Source organism: Manis pentadactyla, chromosome 11 (assembly GCF_030020395.1).
Source record: "Manis pentadactyla isolate mManPen7 chromosome 11, mManPen7.hap1, whole genome shotgun sequence".
Classification (NCBI taxonomy): domain Eukaryota; kingdom Metazoa; phylum Chordata; class Mammalia; order Pholidota; family Manidae; genus Manis; species Manis pentadactyla.
The window spans coordinates 79672050-79691444 of NC_080029.1; the positions used below are offsets into that span (position 1 = coordinate 79672050).

Consider the following 19395-nt stretch of genomic DNA (forward strand, 5'->3'; position numbering starts at 1 on the left):
CATTCTCTAGTTCTGTTCCAGCTCATGATATGATATGGTTTGAACCACATCGCTGTCCAGGTCGTTAGGGTGTTGGGAAAGAGAAAGGCATGGTCATGAGGAGGAAAGAAAGTGCTGAGGGCTGAATGCAATGGTGGCTAAAGGGGAACTGATGGGATTTGGGGAAGGGAGGGGCAATGTGGACTTGAAATCTTGAAATTTTGAAATCTTGAAATGCTTCACATCTGCCAACATCTGCTCATTTCCCTCAGATGCTGATAGCATCAGTGCCTCAGACACATATGAAGGGCTGGAGTCAAATGTACCTCTCCTCAAGCCTCCTTCCCATAGTCATCAAATACTCTGTGCTGGAAAGAGCTCTGTAATGTCTGGTAATCTGTTTCTTTTTTTTTTGATAATTATTTTTTATTGAAGGGTAGTTGACACACAGTATTACATTAGTTTCAGGTGTACAGCACAGCGATTCAACATTTATATACATGATAATTCTAGGTACCAGCTATCACCATACCAAGTTGTTACAATATTTTGACTATATTCCTTATGCTATACATTACATCCCGGTTACTTATTTATTTTACAATTGGAAGTGTGTACTTTTTTTTTTTTTGAGAGGGCATCTCTCATATTTATTGATCAAATGGTTGTTAACAACAATAAAATTCTGTATAGGGGAGTCAATGCTCAATGCACAATCATTAATCCACCCCAAGCCTAATTTTTGTCAGTCTCCAATCTTCTGAAGCATAACGAACAAGTTCTTACATGGAGAACAAATTCTTACATAGTGAATAAGTTCTTACATGGTGAACAGTACAAGGGCAGTCACCACAGAAACTTTCGGTTTTGCTCATGCATTATGAACTATAAACAGTCAGTTCAAATATGAATACTCATTTGATTTTTATACTTGATTTATATGTGGATACCACATTTCTCTCTTTATTATTATTATTTTTAATAAAATGCTGAAGTGGTAGGTAGATGCAAGATAAAGGTAGAAAACATAGTTTAGTGTTGTAAGAGAGCAAATGTAGATGATCAGGTGTGTGCCTGTAGACTATGTGTTAATCCAAGCTAGACAAGGGCAATAAAACATCCAAGTATGCAGAAGATTTCTCTCAGAACAGGGGGGGTGAGGTTCTAAGCCTCACCTCTGTTGATCCCCAATTTCTCACCTGATGGCCCCCCTGCGACTGTGCCTGTCTTAGGTTGTTCCTCCCTTGAGGAATCTTACCCGTCTCTGGCTAACCAGTCATCTTCCGGGGCCATACAGGGAAATGTAAACTTGGTAAGTGAGAGAGAAGCCTTATTGTTTGAAAAGGTTAGCTTTTTACTTCTTTGCATATTAATGCCCAGCATTTGTCTTGAGGTATCTTTACCACTTGGGAGAATTATGATACTCGGTAAATTTGATATGAGGCATGAATTCTATTTAAGAGTTGTAATTAGGAAGGAAGAAGAAAAGCTATAGAAGTAGCAGGCGGAAGAAAACATAGGAAGATTGATTATTTCTTTGACATATCTTCTTGTAGAGTAACTTCAGCATGTATAGGTTTTAAACTACCAATTAAATTGCACATACACATTAACATAATAGGAGTATAGTTACATAACCAAAGCATACCTGTAATTACCAGCCATCTCCAGTGAAACCAAGAAAACCAGTTAGGCACCTTAGGCATTTGTGAAAACTTATCTATGATATGGTGGATATTGTCCAACTGAACTTGAACAGTCTGAGAGAAGTCAGACAAATTAAAACAGCTCATTCCTGGGGACTGTTCACATCCCATATGTTCTTTTAACAGTAAATAGTCTGTAGTTGTAAGATTTTGGAGTGCTACAATTTGCACTTCTCCTACTTCTTGGTTGAGTTCCAACAGTATAGATCCAGTCAAATTTGTTGTTTTACTGTATGCACAGGCCAGCTTAGATATCTCCTTCTTCATTCCCATGGCAAGTCCAGGAACTGGTGGGATGAGTGCATCTACACCTGCAGCAGTGCGTGGATCTTTGTTGGGGTGTTTTGATGATCATCTTCTGGCATGAGTCTTCCAGAGAGTGCTGATGTTGGAAGTTCTTTTTCATATCGTATCTTAGTTGATTTTTGGGGTAGCCAAATTAGACTTTGATCCTCTGTATAAACACAAACAGGCCCTTTGCCTATACTTTTATATGCCCTTTCTACCCTTGTGTAGAACTCATTGGAGGTCACCACACAGGAACTGCCTTTTTATTTGGTATCATTAATCTACACTTACATGTAATGTCTGGTAATCTTGTTCCTTCCTATTCACTGTTTCAAAGTTGTGGCAAGATCACTCCAGTTGAAAGTAGTAGAGAATCGAAGGTATCCTGGATGTCTTCTGTTTGAAGGGAGGAAGGCAGATTGGCCTTCTAAAGGCACAGCTGAAACTGTGTTTTTTTTGCCTTCATTTTTTGCAAAATCACTGTGTTGTTATTCTGGATTTTCACATATTTTTATGTTCTTCTAACAGCCATGGATTTCAAATTAGCCAATCTTTCTTGAATCATTGTAGGTATTAGATAGTTTATAACAAATTAATTTCAGTGTGAAGATATTTTGCTCTCTTAAGGTTATAGCAACTGGTATTGTCAATATAGTTATTAATATTAAGATTTGGAATCATGTTCTAATATTGCAATGGGGTTGCATATGTTAAATTAGGATTATCACAGTAGATTTTTGGATTATTTTAATTTATTATATAAATTTCTATAACTTATTTTGTGATTTTATCACTACTTAAAGCAATATTGAGACCCATAAAATGTTGTAAAGTATTATTATGAAGTTTCACACGTTATCCTAACCTACTATATACAAATTTAGAAGTAAAGACAGAGTTGAATTTTGCAAAATGTGTCTCAGCTGCAATGCCAACTGTTGGGAATATTGTGCTAATTTGTGAGTATCTCCAGAACTGGACATTGGAGCATGAAGGGAAAGATGAAAAGAGATATGTGGTACAATCCTCAAGCAGTCTTGTTCGATATTGTTACCTTATAAGGATCTTGGGCGAGAGATGTAAAAAAGTGTTTCATTTGTATTAGAGCTGTGTCAGTCATGAAAGCAGAGGCTTAGGGTTGTGGCTTGTACTGGATCTCAAGTTACAGAGGGACCTCTGCATTATTTAATAAATTTATTACTTTTTCTGTTTGCTTTAGTTACATGTGGGGCTTTCTTAAATCTGAGGCCCAGGGGAGGGACCCCTTTTTCCCAGGCCTAAGGGTAATTCTGGCTGTATCTACAGCATTAGGCAAAATCAGGTGCAAAGTCATAGTAGATTCCTACTAAGTATTTAATGAAATGTGTTTTCAGTGAATGAGATGAGTGCCTGAAAGATGTGTTGCATCTTTCTGGATGCCCTACAGTTGGTGAATTTTAAGAAAAGAAGAGTTTCATTACAGTACAGATAAGGGGGAGAAAGCTTTCAGGGCAGGAAAAGTTTAGAATGGTTGGGCATGAAGAGATTAGTTTAGATGTGTTCTCCCAACAAAATACAGACAAACTCTTGGGTTGGCTCAGTATGGGCAAAAGGGGGGTAAGTTTCTTCTTGGCCCTGAATGCTGCATCTGGAGTTCAGACTGAAAAAAACCTTACTTCTTCAGAGATCCAGGGATAGATAGCTCTGGTTTAAAATGGGGTCTGGCAGTACATGTGAACTTTGAAATGAATTGGAACAGGACCCAAAGCCTTCATGAATGGTGGTTGAAACTATGTCAAGTCAAACCGTGTGATATGAAATAGTATCCATAAATTTTCCCTAATGCTATCTAGTATATACTGGGAAAAGTCATTGTCGTGGTGGTAAAATAATATGTGTTCTTTACATATCTGTCCATCAGATGAAATAAGTGAGGTCCATACGAGGGAGGTATAGGGATAGAAGAGGAGCTCAGACTACACTCTTTGGAGAAAAAGACTTTGTCCTTCAGATTTTTGTCATGACAATTTAACCAACTGACTGCAAAGCTGGCCAAGAAGTTCTCTGTGTGTACATGTCTTAGAGCTGTGCTCTGTCAACCCCACTTGCCTCCTACTGCTTCTTTCCTTCTCCATCTAGTGGTTTAACGGGGATGCTCTAGAGAACAGACTTGGTAAACTTCAAGGGATAGGAAGGGAGGATCATTTTTATGGACTTAACACTTTTCTATAAATTTTAGGTATCTACCCCAAACTGGCAGACTATTCTTATCTGTAGCTCCAACAAGAAAATAGACTATGTAATATGGAAACTCTTACAGGCCTTAGACCTTATAGCAAACTCAGGTTACATTGATATGGATCTACATAATTCAGGAAAAAAGTCCTCCTTCAACTATGAGACTGGGCCCATGGCTCCTTGCTCAGGAGGAGAAAGAAATTTGACTTAAGTCTTGGCAAGCTGTCAGAAAAACGATCACTGGGATTTAAAGAGACAATTCACTGGAGAGGATTATGATTAGTGAAATGGACATAGGGGAAACTACTTAATTTCACTAGTAAAGAAATACATGTTAAAACATTGGGACACAATTTCTCCTAATAAAATAGCAAGATTGCCGTGAAACCTAAACTCTGCCTATCAGGTGGCATTGTAAAGAGGTGTAACCTTTTTAGAGATCTGGGAGACTCCAGAGAGCTCTGAAAATAGGAGGGCATTTTGCAATATATCAAGAGCCAAAAGGCTGCTCATATCCTTTGATACATTGATCCCAATTGTGTTATTCTGAAAACGTTTATAAACACCCTTCTTTATGACAGATAACATTCTAGGCAGAGACATCAGAGATTGATGTTGTAGACTGTGCCCTTCAGGAACTGACAGGTTGCTGGTGGAAACATATATAATCAGTTAATAGTAACACAAAGGTGAGTGGGGAAGGGGGTCTAACTGCAGGTCTGAGGAGCATGTGGCAGGGGACTCAGAAGGTTTCCTGCAGGAGATGATACCAAACTGAGTCTGGAAGGAGAAATCATAATTTTCCTAGAAGATGAAGTGGTGAAGGAGATACTGGGCAGAGCCAGAGTAAGACCTAGAGGTGGCCGTCCATGGTTCAGCACGGCTAGAGGACAGACCTGATAGGGGTTTCAGGAAGTTATTTAACCGTTCTCCAGTCTGACTTCAGAAATAGTTTTCATACATAGTTTCTTTCCCTTGACATTGGTTTTTATTTTCTGTCCAGTGGTACATGTTCATCCTTTCTCTTCCCTTCCCTGGGATAGACATAGGCAAATCATGCCACCTTGGCCACAACCTCTCCTGTGGTAGCCCGTGGCAAGCATGAGCTGCTCTCCCTGCATCACTTTAGCACCACACAGGACATGATTCCTGAGCCACTAACAGAAAGCAGAGATGACTTCTCAGGTTGGAGCGACTGGCAACTGGAGCCACAGGCACAGGACAGGCAGTACCTGCATGATCTTATCCCTTTTCCATGGCTTCTCCATCTGGCAAGGTGCTCCTGGTGCCTTGGCAGAGGGGAGAATTAGGCCACAGCATAAGAGGAAGTGATGGAGACATACCCTAATTGTCTCCAGAGAGGAACGCACTTATTCCTGTTCACCAGCATTGCCAAGAGTGAACTGGGAGGACCCTTTAGAAGAGCCAGAGGAGGTCAGCAGACATGACTGAGAGCTTGGGACTTACAACCTAAAGGAAAAGTTTAAAGAGAGGCCTTGGGAAAGGAAACGTTTTGGAACGCTAAGAAGAGTCAACATTGTTTTTACATTTCATCTTCAAAAACACAAAAAGCTGAATGAGGTCACAGTTTGTGACCTCATTTGTTCCAAAGGCATTCAGGTAAGTTAACACATGAGAAAACAGTTCCTAGTAGTGAGCCACGTGGACACTAGAACAGGGCTCTGGGAGACCCTAGAGAGCTCTGCAAATAGGAAAAACCCTGTCATTGTCCTGCTGTGCTGTGAGGGGCTAGATGGGTGGGACGCCTGGTTTATTTAAAGATGTAGGCATTTTCCTTTAACTAGGGTGGCCCCATTTCACTCAGTAAAGATTTACTTAGCATGTGCTGTGCACCATGCGTCATAAGTGAATATATATCATTTTACCTCAGTTTTCCAGATGAGGCACAATGATTCCTGTATAAGGGTCTGTGGCCAATCAGAGTGGGGTTTGAATTTCAGGGAAGCCCTGAACAGAGGAGGAAGGAGGCCAGGAAGGCTGAGTGGTCACACTGGAAGCCCCAATTAACGGAAAACAGAGTGTGGCCAGCCCCAGGAGGTGACGTAGGCTGCAGTGCATAAGGCTGGTGCGGCATTTGGAGAGCCATTCCAGAGTGTGGACTGTACCGGAAAATCTTGAGCCTGAGCCCTGGCTCTTGTGGTGGAAGAAGACTACTTGAATTTCAGGGTTTCTCTTCATGGAGGCTTGGAGGGTGTTAAAGAGGAAGGTGTGCATATTATCAGCACTGGTTCTCTGCCTCAGACCTCAGTTCCGGCTCTCTCCTCAAACCCCCAACCTGAGGGCTGCTCAAACCTTCCTCCCTTCCTTCCAGCTGACTATGAAAGGCCCCTTCCTTACTAGGAATCTGTGGTTGTGAAATAATTTAGGGGAGCCCAGGAGTGGAGGCTGCCTTCAATTTGCTTTACTCCACCCTCCAGGCCATGCATGTGTTGATTTTCCCAAGGACCATACGGCTTCTGCTATGCATTCTCCCCACATATTGTTTGAAGCCCTATTTGCATGTCAGAACTGAAAGTCTCAACTTACCTCCCTGGAGATAATCGGGCAGTCCCCGTACTCAGCCATACTGTACCCAGTACCTCCCTACAGCTGGGCACTGTAACAATATACTTTGGAAGGAGAAACCCTCAACACCTGTCCAGCCACAGAATCCCCAGCTCTAACTCTGCAGGATACTCAGCCCTAAGCCTACTAAAGGGGGCCACAGGCACTGGGTCAATACTGTGAGTGTGATGATTCATACTGCAGGGCAGGGATATCTGCGGTGAGACGAGTGGGTCAGGGCCCGAGTGAGGAAGTGATAAATTAAGTGAAGTGAGTGCAAGAGAAAGAAAAGCCTGGTGAGGCTTTGTTAGTTTGCAGCATAGAAGCAGGTTTCTGATGGTGAGGGACTTTATTTAATTTGAAGTCCTCACGATTATTATAGGCTGCTTCTCACTTATTAGCTGTCTGACTTTGGGCAGGTCATTGCAACTTTCTGAGAATCACTTATCTCTTTATAAAATAGGATTATAAAAATATTTGCCTTAGCTGATAAGGTTCAGGTGAGAATCAGGTGGAAAAAATAGCTTCGTAATCCCTAAAGTACTTTACAAATGTACATCACAGCAATTAGGGAAGCGCATTTAGGGGAGGGTCAAAGATCCTTTGGGATAACATGAGGTCTCTATACTATAACTAGATCTAAAAGGAGGGGGATGTGAGCCTTTCTTTGTGCCACAGCTCCCTACACCTCAGTTCCTTGAACAAATCTAGACACATGAAATATGACTGGGAATGTGCTGGACCATTTCTTTAACCAGTCCTTTATTTAAAGGTGTAGAGTTTGTTCCAATCTTTTACTGCTATAAACAAACTGGAATGTATACCCTGGAGCAGTCTCCACAACCAACCTGTATATTTAGCTTTTGATAGGCTCACTCCCAGGCATTATCAGTATTGCTAGGATATGGTGTACTGAAGCTTCTGCACAGTGTTTGGTGTGGAGAGCTGTGAGTTGACAACATAGGATCTTCCAAATGCACCTGTGTGTCACTGGCCCCAAGGTATCCTGGGATGATATTATCTTTCAGACTAAAACGACATGACCAGCAGAATGTTTTCCTTGTAATGAAAACCCGGTAATGTCACTGCACATAGAAGTTAGCACCCTTTTCTTGATACCTAGATATTTCTAGATAAATACATATCTATATTATCAAAACTGTGAATTCTGTGAGGGCAGGGGCAATATCTCTTATTTTTATTTTATTGGGCCAAAGCCCAGTTCTGAAGCCAAGTTTGGCTGCTCATGGCTTGAAAGGCCAAAACTTGAAAGACAATTGTTAGTGAAAATGAAAGATTGCTTTATTCATGAAGCCAGCTACCTGGGAAGATAGTGGACTAGCATCCCAAGACCATTTTTGATTGAGAGCATTTTAAAAGGGAGCTTGATGGAATCGGTGGCTTGTGGGCAGACTTGCTGGTGTCCTGGAGGCTGTGTGCTTTGAAACTACCAGGGGTATCGAATACCTTATCTGTAGTTTCTAGGGGATTCTAGATGAAATTCCTGAAACTCAGAAAGGTCTAGTTAGAGGGCAACACACAGGGAGAGGTTTAACTTCTTTTCTTGTTTCAAAATGTAGTGGGTTAGGCTTTGTTAGATAGTCTAATATTTATGTCTTGAACACCTAGCAGAATACATTGTCCATAGTAGGTGAAAAATAAATATTGGTGAAACTAATGAACAAAGTCATTATTTAAAGATAATTCTTTAATGAGTGCTTTCTCAGATGGTTTGATTTGTAATCTTTTCATTAATAGCTTGAATACAACTCACCACAAGAATATTTATTTATATTTATTTTATTAGCAGTAGCTAAGCCTAGGTGATGAAGAGGATCTATGAAAGGCTATTGAATGTGGAACAAGAAAAGTTAGAGGTACATTTGAAAGAGGCCAGCTGATCATTAAGATGGGGCTCTTACTAGTCAAGGTACTCCAGAGAAAGAGAACACACAGAAGATACATACTTAAGTCTTATATGTAGACTTAAGTTAAAAATGCACCATGCATTCAAAAATCCATCAACATCATCCACCACTTCAACAAAAAGAAGGACAAAAATTACATGATCACCTCCATAGATGCTGAAAAAGCATTCCACAAAATTCGACATCCATTCATGATAAAAACTCAACAAAATGGTTATAGAGGGCAAGTACCTCAACACAATAAAGGCCATATATGACAAACCCACAGCCAACATCACACTGAACAGAGAGAGGCTGAAAGATTTTCACCTAAGATCAGAACAAGACAGGGATGCCCACTCTCCCCACTGTTATTCAAAATAGTGCTGGAGGTCCTAGCCATGGCAATCAGACAAAACAAAGAAGTACAAGGCATCCAGATTGGTAAAGAAGAAGTCAAATGGTCACTATTTGCAGATGACATGATATTGTACATAAAAAACCCTAAAGAATCCACTCCAAAACTACCAGAACTAAAATCTGAATTCAGCAAAGTTGCAGGATACAAAATTAATGCACAGAAATCTGTTGCTTTCCTGTACACTAATGATGACCTAGCAGAAAGAGAAACCAGGAAAACAATTCCATCACAATTGCATCAAAAAGAATAAAATACCTAGGAATAAACCTAACCAAGGAAGTGAAAGACCTATAACCTGAAAACTATAAGATACTCTTAAGAGAAATTAAAGAGGACACTAACAAATGGAAACTCATCCCATGCTCTTTTCTAGGAAGAATTGATATTGTCAAGATGGCCATCCTGCCTAAAGCAATCTACAGAGTCAATGCAATCCCTGTCAAAATACCAACAGCATTCTTCAATGAACTGGAACAAATAGTTCTAAAATTCATATGGAACCGCCAAAGCCCCAAAATAGCCAAAGCAATCCTGAGAAGGAAGAATAAAGTGGGGGGGGGTGGATCTCGCTCCCCAACTTCAAGCTCTACTACAAAGCCACAGTAATCAAGACAATTTGGTACTGGCACAAGAACAGAGCCACAGACCAGTGGAACAGAATAGAGACCCCAGAAATTAACCCAAACATTTATGGTCAATTAATATATGATAAAGGAGCCATGGACATACAATGGGGAAATGACAGTCTCTTCAACAGATGGTGCTGGCAAAACTGGACAGCTACATGTAAGAGAATGAAACTGGATCACTGTCTAACCCCATACACAAAAGTAAATTCGAAATGGATCAAAGACTTGAACGCAAGTCATGAAACCATAAAACTCTTAGAAAAAAACATAGGCAAAAATCTCTTGGACATAAACATGAGCAACTTCTTCATGAACATATCTCCCAGGCAAGGAAAACAAAAGCAAAAATGAACATAAATGAATGAACAAGTGGAACTATATCAAGCTGAAAAGCTTCTGTATAGCAAAAGACACCATCAATAGACCAAAAAGACATCCTACAGTATGAGAGAATATATTCATAAATGATATATCCAATAAAGGGTTGACATCCAAAATATATAAAGAGCTCACACACCTCAACAAACAAAAAGCAAATAATCCAATTAAAAAATGGGCAAAGCTGAACAGACACTTCTCCAAAGAAGAAATTCAGATGGCCAACAGGTACATGTAAAGATGCTCCACATCGCTTGTCATCAGAGAAATGCAAATTAAAACCACAATAATATCACCTCACACCAGTAAGGATGGCTACCATCCAAAAGACAGACAATAACAAATGTTGGTGAGGATGTGGAGAAAGGGGAACCCTCCTACACTGCTGGTGGGAATGTAAATTAGTTCAACCATTGTGGAAAGCACTATGGAGGTTCCTCATAAAACTAAAAATAGAAATACCATTTTCCCCAGGAATTCCACTCCTAGGAATTTACCCTAAGAATGCAGCAGCCCAGTTTGAAAAAGACATATGCACCCCTATGTTTATTGCAGCACTATTTACAATAGCCAAGAAATGGAAGCAACCTAAGTGTCCATCAGTAGATGAATAGATAAAGAAGATGTGGTACATATACACAATGGAATATTATTCAGCCATAAGAAGAAAACAAATCCTACCATTTGCAACATGGATGGAGCTAGAGGGTATTATGCTCAGTGAAATAAGCCAGGCAGAGAAAGACAAGTACCAAATGATTTCACTCATATGTGGAGTATAACAACAAAGAAAAACTGAAGGAACAAAACAGCAGCAGACTCACAGAACCCAAGAATAGACTAACAGTTACTGAAGGGAAAGGGACTGGAGAGGATGTGTGGGAAGGGAGGGATAAGGGGAAAAAAAGGGGGCATTACTATTAGAAGACATAATACGGGGCAGGGCACGGGGAGGGTTGTACACAGAGAAGACAAGTAGTGATTCTATAGCATCTTACTACACTGATGGGCAGTGACTGTAATGGGGTATGTTGCGGGAATTTGACAATGGGGGGACTCTAATAAACATAACGTTGCTCATGTAATTGTAGATTAATGATACCAAAAAAATGCACCATGCATATAAAATTATTTTATTTCACTTAATCATGAATGTGAACCAAATGTTCACAGACACACTGGCCAATCAGTTCAAACCCCACATCTGCAGATGAAGAATGAGTATTTGTCAGGTCTACCAAGATTCTACAGTCAGTTAATAAAAGATCTGGACTAAATCCCACAGCCTGTTGCCCTCAGAATTCTATTCATACAGCTGAGATCACAGCCTGGCCCCAAATGCCACTATCCAAAATTCCATGCACTCATTGTGCTCTGTGAAATGAGGGCAGGCTTGCAATGTTTCCAGAGAAATCACCAGGTCTCACATACTTTGATTAGGGATGACCATTCAAAGCCTATGTAGGAGCTTTGCAAATGCCTAGGCTCCAGGAAAGGAAGGAGAGAAGAGACTCAGGTTTCACCTCAGCTGTGGTGTATGTAACTAGGGGAATGGTCCCTTCAAACATGAGCTGTCTTGGAGTTTTGGTCCTTGTCTGCTCCCCTGCAGATGACAGAAGCTGTCCTGACTGTATCTCCACATCCCTAGTGCTTTCCTCTGTACTTGGTTGTATTAGGTGCTCAGTGTTTGCCGAAGTGACTATGTCTGAGCTACAGAGCTGTCTGTGAGGGTCGGTGCATGATCTCTTCCCTCCACTGGGGCTACTAAGAGGACAGATGATATAGAAGTTTTCCTTTCTTCTTCTTGGTCTCTTACTTGGTCATGTCTCATACAGCTTTCTTTTTTTTATTTCTTTAAAAAATTCTACTGTTTTCTTTTCCTCCCTCCTTACCAGCCTGCCTTTATTCTTTCTATCTTTTTAAAAAAATCACTGTAGACAATGATTTATTATCAGTTACAGTAAGAAAGAAAAGAAGTAAAGACAGGGTGACTGTCTTGGTGGCTTTTGAAAGACCTCTAACAATTCAGTATAAAAAGGATACTAGCTGCTTAAACTTTTGTCTGATAAATATAGTTGGAAATAGATAGGAACAGTGTTCCCCAGTCTTATGTACTAGATGGTTCTGCAAAATTGCTAAACCACATGACAAATCTATCCCAAAAGAAAAATGAATGGAAAATACAGCAAAATATGACACTCTGCTAAATTGCGTTTTTCTCCCTTTTATCCCTTTAGATCATGTTTTACTCTCCTCAAATAATCTAGAAGGTGGTCAGGCCTGCGTCCAGTGGTTTTTGAAGACAGACAATGGTATCACATCCAGGTACTTTGTCTACCTATGGTCTAAGAAACCTGTAATGGGTCTGGCCCACCTGGGGGACATATTTCCTGTCTGCTACTTAGTACATGGGACTCAGATGAACAGTATGTAGGACACTGACCTTAAGAAGTATGTACACAGGTTTCCATATGTACTAACTCCACAAAGTGTGATGCACTGTTAAATCTTTGCAATAACAATGTGGAAAGTCTGTGAACTCAGAGAGGACACTTTGGGCTTTGTGTACCTTTTCTCCCTTTTGGTGCTTCCCAGTCTGAAAATCATTGCTAATAACTTGAAGTGACTCAAGACAAGCCATTCAGTCTGACTGCAAACCAGGCTTATCTTGCTGTAGGCTGAGCTGCTCTGGGCCATCCCACATGTCAGTTAAGGAAAGTTGCATATTATGGAGTTTTTCACCCTTATCTACATTGTGTGGAGGCCACTCTCTTCAGTAACCGGAGCAGGTTCTGTCATCTCTGAAGACTTCATGTAATTTATTTCATGAAATCTGAGAAGCTGCTTGATACAATTTCAATCTATTTGAATTTATTGAGGCTCTTTTTATGGCCTAGCATATGATCTATTCTGGAGAGTGTTCCATGTACAATCGAGAAAAATATGTATCCTGCTGTTTTGGGATGGAATGTTCTGTAGATAGCTGTTCAATCTGATCTAATGTGTTGTTCAGTGACAGCCTGCCTTCTTTCTCCCCCTCACCCCACCATAAGATACAGTTGATTGTAAATTTTATGGTTATTTCTAAAAAGAAAATTGATAAACAAATTAGGCAGAACCAATAGCATTTGTTTTCTTCTTATTCCCTGGGGCTCATTTATCTTTTGGGTGGCAGATACCGGGTGAGGCCTCAGCCTCTTGGGCTAAGTCAGCGAGTCTGATCTGCATCTCAGTCGTCAGAGCCTGTCTGGACTGTGAGGAAACCCACGGATTGGTACATGGGCTTGAAGGCAGTGGGCCTCCCTGTTCTGTGACTTGGTTGGTTAACTCACCTCAGGGCAGCACTTCTGTTGCTCTGGGGAAACTAATCCAATTACAAAAAATTCTGCTGCAAGGCAGGGGTTTGCCTGGTGAGTCTGATCTCCTTTTGCAAAACCCTGTGTTGAAGAGAGCAAGCTGGTTCCAGAGGAATCAGAGATTTGTAAAACTCTGGCTGGGCTAGGCCCAGCGAGGGCTCCCTACAGATGTAGGACAGGGGAACACCAGAGACTTCCAGGCTACATAGCGTCACAGAGCAGTGCTTGTCTCTGCATGGGATGGCATGAGTGGACCCCTGACATCCTCAGAACATGAGTCATGTTCACATAGGGTGTTGTCCAACAATTAATTTAGCAGTTCCCAGTCTAGACTCAGGAGAGGAATCCCAAAAAGGAAACAGGTTCATTGTTAACTTCTCTATGCTTTCTAGAAATACCATTTCTAATATACTGCTCTGCAACAGGGACTGATTCAAGAGGGAACTTTCTGGAAGGATCTGTCACTGTATTTGGGAAACACTGGGAATGGCTGAAGGCAAATTCTGATGCACTAAGACCCCCATCCCTTAAGAGCCAATCACCACTGACCAAATGGTCGCCCACCCCTTAAGATCCAATATCAATGCAGAACACACCCTACTCCTTAACAACGCTCTTCCTCACCCATGAGCTGCTGCTCCCTCTCTCTGGGGGCAGCCATTTTCTCTTTCAGATAATAAAATCTCTTGCGTGGGCCCGTGTCTCCTGAGTTGTTCTGGGGTAAAGAGGGTTGTGGCAAGATACCCTTTCATTGGTGCCGTGACTTCAGATGAGGCTCTCCCATTGACTTTGCTCTTCCTCTGGGAACCTGAGCTACTTTGGGAACCCTCACTGCCCGATCCTCCTCCACAGGCTCACTGTCCATTTCCCTGGTCGCTCGTCTTCTTGCCCAACACCGGCCTTCAATTTGGTAAGTTCCCTTCTTGGTCAGCTTAAATGTCCCTTTGGAACCTGGGAAGTGACCGTTGAGTGTCCAGCACCCCCAAGGGCTCCTCCTGGACAGGGGCACCCCCAACCATGACTTTCAGAGTCATGGTTGATCCCCATAGTTGACCCTTCTCTGCCTCCTCATGGTGAGAATCCTCATTCACTGAGGCCTGGTCTCCCTTTACCTACTCATAAACTCCTGGTACCAGGTACTGAGCCTCCTTGGTGTTTTGCCTCGACTGCTTGGTAGAGGTGGTGACAACCCCCTAACTGTGTCTGGTCTTCTCCATGACCTTCTCAATCACTCTGGGATGCCTCAGCGACTTCTGAACAGTTTCTTTCTTTCTCACCATGGGATCTGGTCCCTCCATTCCCACAGATTCACCACTGGGGTGCTTACTCAATAATCTAAAGCCCCTCCACCTCACTCCAGACCTCAAACCTTTTAAGCTTACTCACTACTGTAATGAGATCTGGCCACGATATTCCTTGGACAATCAGTCTGAATGGCCTCCCAGTGGCTCTTTATATCCTAAAATTCTCCATGACTTATACAACTTCTGTGAGTGCATGGGTAAATGGAAAGAGATCCCATATATCCATCCAGGCTTTCTCCTACCTCTGAACCAAGCCTGCTCTCTGTCTCTGTTGCAATCCTAAACATCTTCTCCTTGCTCTAAAAATCTTCACTCCACCACCTACCAATTCCCACCACATCCTCTGACTTTGACCCTGCTGATGAACCTCCTCCCTACTGATCTCAAACCCCTATAGCTCCCCCTGAACCAACAGTTCCTCTCCTGCCCCAACCTCCTTCTCTGCAAGATCAAAATCCCAACCCTCCCAGCTCCCCTATTGCTGTTGCAGGAGCCACAGCACCTCCTCCTCCTCCACAACCAGTTCCCCTTCTCTCACCCAATCCCATGCTAATCCCTCCAGTCACTCACTCTCGAACCCAGATCTTAGCCCCACTATGGGAAGTAGCCGGTACAGAGGGCATCGACTGGGTCCATGTCCCTTTCTCTCTCTCCAGCCTACTCAAATTGAGAAAAGATTAGACTTTTTCACCTCCAACCCAGCTACTTACATAAAAGAGTTCCAGTACCTCAGTCATATGACCTTACCTTTCATGATATTCATATGATCCTATCCAACACACTTATGCCCAAGGGAACAGGCTAGAACTCATGCTGGTGAGGTTCACCGTACTCCAGCTCATCCAATTGGTGCTGAGGCAATTCCTGACTGAGACCCTAACTGAGACTATAACATGGCAGGGGGAGTCACCAGTTGAGATCAATTCATCACCTGCCTCGTGGCGGATCTCAGGAAGTCAGCCAATAAAGCCATTAACTATGAAAAACTCCAAGAGGTTATTCAGGATAAAAATGAGAATCCCTCTATGTTCCTAGACCACCTCACCAAAGCTCTTTTATAACACACAAACCTAGACCCTGAGACCCCAGATGGGAGACAATTATTAATGACCTACTTCTTCTCCCAGAGTTTCCCCAACATTAAGGCTAAACCTAAACGTCTAGAGAAGGGACCCTTAACTCCTCAGGCAGAAGTCCTGGCAGTGGCCTTCAAAGTATATAATGGAAGAGATGAGAAGATCCATAAACAAAAATATCAAATGCTGGCTAAGGCCTTTCAACCTATCCCAACCACTGGTGCTTGGGTATCCTCACTTCCCAAGAAGCAGCCAGGAGGACCTCCTGGTCCATGCTTCAAATGTGGTCAAACGGGTCATTGGGTCAGAGCCTGCCCAAATCCCTGGAAGCCCCACGGTCCATGCCCTAAGTGCCATTAGGAGGGACACTGGGCTGTTGACTGTCCTCACACACCGAGAGGTGCCAGGCCATCCAGCTCTAACACTCCACACATAGACCTTCTGTGTCTGGCAACTGATGATTGAGGGAGCCCAGGACTCCTCCACCCAACAACTACCATAACTATACAGGAACCCAGGGTAACCATCGTGGTATCAGGTAGGCCCATCTCTTTCCTTTTGGACACTGGGGCCACCTACTCAGTCCTGAAGGAGTTTTGGGGACCTATCTCCATCTCACAGTCCTCTATAGTCAGGGTAGAGGGCACACCTTATCAACCTTTACAAACTCCCACGCTTCACTGCATCTTTAGAGGCATTGCCCTCTCTCACTCCTTTTTGGTGATTCTCCATTGTTCCATCCCCCTTATGGGAAGAGACCTATTACACAAGCTTGGAGCTTCCACTACTTTTGCTCCCAGACCGTGCCTCAACCCCAACTCGCCTTCAATCCCACTTTTACTGGCCCTCCAACCCGCTGCAAACCCAACTCCCTCTGCTTTTCCTCTGCCACCCCATCTGGTCAACCCTGTAATCTGGGATACCCTCACCCCTCTATGGCCACCTGCCCCCCAGTAATTATCAGACTTAAAGACCCCGCCTCTTTTCCCTCTCAACCTCAGTACCCACTGCCCCTCAAGAGTTTATTGGGCCTGCAGCCAATTATCCAGGAACTTTTATACAAATGGCTACTACGACCAGCCAGTTCCCCTTACAAAAACCTGATACTGGCTATCAAAAAACCTAATGGCTCTTATATGCTAGTTTAAGATTTAAGAATTATCAGTGCAGCTGTTATTCCAATCCATCCAGTAGTCCCTAACCCGTATACTTTATTATCCACTATCCCCACTTCTTCTACTTACTTCTCTGTCCTTGACCTCAAAAATGCATTCTTCATGATTTTCCTCCATCCCATTGGGACCACTTACACCTTCAGCTCCACAAACTACAAATCCTCCAGTAATCTACTCTACAACCCAAACAGGACCTCCTTACAGCTGCATAAGGCAGCATATGTGCCCTACTCCAAGAACAATGCTGCTTCTACACCAACAAATCCAGTCTCATCTAGGATTGCGCAAAACACCTCCATGAACAAGCCTCCAAACTCCTAGAAACTCCCCTAACAATCCGTTCCCTTATCCCTTCAATTGGCTCCTGCCCCTCCTAGCCCCTATTACCTTTATTATTATTCTTCTCCTTTTCCTTCCCTGCTTCATTAACCTATTCCAAAAATTCATTCAAAATCAAATTTTGAAAATTTCTAACCATACTGTCAACCAGTTACTCCTCCAGGGCTATCAAGGCCTTCTCACAAAGAATAACGAAACCAGCTAGATGACATCATGAATCATCTCAAGATGCCCACCCCTCCCCAACTCTACAGCAATGACCTCGCTGACCTCAGAATCTGCACCCCCTTCCAGCAGGAAGTAGTTAGAGAATGAGATTCTACACCCAGTTCCCCAGAGGCCCAATTAAGAAAAGTAAAATATGGGAATGAAGGCAAATTCTGGCATGCTAAGACCCCCACCCCTTAAGATCCAATCACCAATGACCAGATGGTTGCCCACCCCTTAAGATCCAATCACCAATGCAGAGCACACCCTACCCCTACTCCTTAAAAATGCACTTCCTCACCCATGAGCTGCTGCTCCATTTCTCTGGGGGCAGACATTTTCTCTTTCACATAATAAAATCTCTTGCATGGGCCCATGTCTCCTGAGTCATTCTGGGGGTAAGGAGGGTCACGGCGAGATACCCTTTCAATGGCCAGCACAGCCACTCGGCCCAGGAGATTGTCTAGAAAATGAAGAAGAAATGTGAGAAAAAGGGATAGAGAAAGAAAGAAAGAAAGGAGAGCGGAGAAAAGGTGTATAATGAGAAACAATATTTACTTATTGTTGGAGGAGTGTTGTGTATTTTCCTCAGTCCTTTCCCTTCCACAACAAAGAATTGAAGGGCAAAGACACAGTAGTGAAGCAGAGTAAAAGTTTTATTTAAAGTTACTTAAAGAGAGAAAAAGTACAGCAGGCAACCTCAGTGAGGAGAGGTGCCCGGATAGGTTGGAGAGAAAGAGTTTAAGATTACAAGGTTACACACTTAGAAAGTGTGGGCAACCTCAGAGAGAGGAGTGCCCCGAAAGGCCAGGGGTCACTCTTTTAAGGATTCTTCAGGAATGTAACTAAGGCCTGGGGGTGCAGACCTGTTAAGTGGCCTTTGAATACTTAGAATTAACACAAGCAACTTCCTGCTCTGATTTCTCCAGTCTTGGTCTGGGAGCATATCAAACAAAGCTGCTTGCCCAGCCCCCAAAGTGGGCTGAGTTATTGTCTGTTTGCTAAAGACTAAGTTAAGAATCTTACTTCTTAACTTTCTCGGTATTAAAATTCAATCTTTAGGATGGAATATTTTCTGCCTTTTACTATGTTGTTTACAGCTTGGCCTGCATGCTAAATTAGTTGTCTAGGTTACAAACTACTTGATTAGGGTCAGAAGGAGAAAAAAAACAGCATATAGGTAAAGGTGAAACATAAGCTGGGCCTGCATGATTAACACAGTAAAGACACAGGCTATGCTGATGTACTATCCCTTATCTGGGGAATATTCAAACATTCCAGGCGAAGTTGCTCTTGGCTTTTTGAGCTTTAATTGATTAACTTTGGGTCTTTTTAGTGGACTTTCCTGGCATCTTTCTCTTTCCACCCCATCCATATCTATTTTCTTGCCTAACATTATGATATGGAAACTGTTTTTCATTTCTGAATTAGTGAATTTCTTTACTGAGTGCATTAGATGTGCCAAACTGTGTTAAGAGCTAAAACCAGGAGAGGAATGGAATATGTTATGGGAGGTGCTATTGTATTTTCTTGTACAAATCTTTTTCCAAATTTCCATTTTGAACTCAGATATCTTTATCCAGGCTTTGGAGGCACCAGGCACATCAGACATCAACAAAATCTAAGATTCTACAGGCAGTTCGGTCTTCTCCTCTGTTACACCTACCCCGCTTTTTTTCAGTCCCCCTCCAGCTCTTCAAAGGGCCACATTACATAAGGGGAGGCTTATGCTTGGGACAAACAGATCAAGGGAGGGCTCTTTGCAAAGGAGGAACCCAGGTTTCTTTTGTTTTAGGTAATATTTCTGGTTTTCTCTTCACACAAACATTCTCCATCTCATAACCTCCT

At 42.3% G+C, this 19395-nt stretch overlaps 1 long non-coding RNA gene across 1 annotated transcript in view; it reads left to right on the forward strand.

The window, feature by feature from the left end:
• LOC130679544 (uncharacterized) overlaps window positions 1-17891 on the forward strand; it is a 29322-nt gene extending 11431 nt beyond the window's left edge. Inside the window, exons 2-4 of the long non-coding RNA XR_008992550.1 lie at window positions 12328-12415; window positions 14299-14356; window positions 17492-17891. This is a non-coding gene — a long non-coding RNA (uncharacterized LOC130679544). The remainder of the gene's footprint in view (window positions 1-12327; window positions 12416-14298; window positions 14357-17491) is intronic.
• The last annotated feature ends 1504 nt before the right edge of the window (window positions 17892-19395 follow it).